The 1,676-nt window shown below is 53.6% G+C and overlaps 1 pseudogene; it reads left to right on the top strand.

The window, feature by feature from the left end:
• The first annotated feature begins 677 nt into the window (after positions 1–677).
• Positions 678–1,442, top strand: LOC120662306 (annotated as a pseudogene).
• The last annotated feature ends 234 nt before the right edge of the window (positions 1,443–1,676 follow it).

Here is a 1,676-nt window from a genome sequence, read left to right as displayed (position 1 = left end):
GTAGGTTCAACGACGTGAGGCGGACCCTGCCATCCAAAATAATATTGTGTGGTATTTCCTCCATTTTTAAATGTATTAATATGTTTTTAACTCTTTAGCTTATCATAAAAATATCATAAAGCACATAATGTAGCTTTTCCAAAAAAAAAAGCCTAGCAATATAATGTTTATCACCCAGAAAATTTGAATTTTTTGACATGGAAAATTTGAAATTAAAACCCAAATTGCACGTAGAGAAAAAGTATTATAAATCTGACTAGGAGTAGGTTATTACAAATCAAAATGGTTTAGGGAGTTATTATAAGTAACACCCAAGTGTGACTTGTATTAACAGCCCCACAGGATGTCGACCAGGCTGATTTAGAGTTATGAGAAATTTTACAATGCTTGGGGAGGTGTCGGGAGACGTTTAATGTGTCTATGATTTGTGGGTCCAATATGAGGGAAAGTGTTGAGAGGCGTCTATGAAGAGGCATCGGGAGGCATTAGATGTGTCTATAGTCGGTGGGCCCATATGTGCCGTAACGACTTCCAACGCCTCTCAATGCCTCCAAAGTTAAGATGATTAGAAATACATGGAAATTTATTTTTTGTAGTTATTTTTTTAATCAAGGGTATCATAGTAAATTCACAATTATAAAAATAGTGTTTTGAATAATATAGTTGGGTATCATAGTATGATTCAAGTACAAAACGGCTGTTCCAGAAGCTGCGGCACGCGATCCCCGTCCTGCACTGACGCTGCGGTGCGGGCGGCCGAGCCAGCGCCGCCGCTGCGTCCTTGTCGTCGGCGGCCTCGGCCTGTCCTCCGCCAACAGCGGCGCGTGCTCCCACCTCGTGCCCAAGGGCGCGTCCTTCTCGCCTTCTTGGGCACCACGCGGCTGTGCTGGCGCCTCACGGGGACGACGCTCTACGATCACCACCGGGGCCGCTTCGTGCTGGCGCCGCAGGAGACGCCGTGCTGCCCGCCCAGCCTCGGCGTCGAGCTCGCGCTCTAGATGCACGCGCTGCTCCGTGAGCTCGGCAACCTGGCTGGCGCGCGCATCGTCCTGTATACGGAGCACCGGCCCGCGGCAGCCCTGGACGCCAAGGGCGGCTCGCGCCCGAAGCGGGGTGGGGGAGCCCGCGCGCCGTCGCTGCTGGACAAGTCGGGCTGGACCATGTTCTGCAACGGCAAAAAGACCGGGTACGCGGTGCGGCGCAAGGCCACAGACGACGACCTCACAGTGATGGAGACGCTACGGGCGGTGTCCATGGGCGTCGGCGTGCTACTCGTTTCCGGCCGACGCGGCAGCGGCGGACGACAAGGTGACGTACCTGCACGGCTGCTTCGACCACTTATGCACTTCATGGGGTCACGAGACTCAGGAGTCTCTCTACATGATTGCTCCCCATGGAGGCACCACGGGCCCGAGCTCGCCGTCTTCTTCGTCAGGCTCTGACCCCCGGTCCGCCATGGGTGTGCGTGCGTGCATTCGCATGGGCATGACCACACACATGCAAGACGATAGAAGGGCATCCATCCTTTTAGCGCCACGGAATTAGCGTGCAGCCTCATAACGAGATGGTCGGTGGCTCCGGCGAGATGCATGGCGCCGACGTTCCCCGCGGGCTGGCCGAAACCAAGGCAAACGGGCGTGATCATGGACATCCCTAGGATCTGACGAATCCATTTT

This window comes from Panicum virgatum, chromosome 2N (assembly GCF_016808335.1).
Source record: "Panicum virgatum strain AP13 chromosome 2N, P.virgatum_v5, whole genome shotgun sequence".
Taxonomy (NCBI): Eukaryota; Viridiplantae; Streptophyta; class Magnoliopsida; order Poales; family Poaceae; genus Panicum; species Panicum virgatum.
This window is presented reverse-complemented; position numbering and strand designations above follow the sequence as displayed.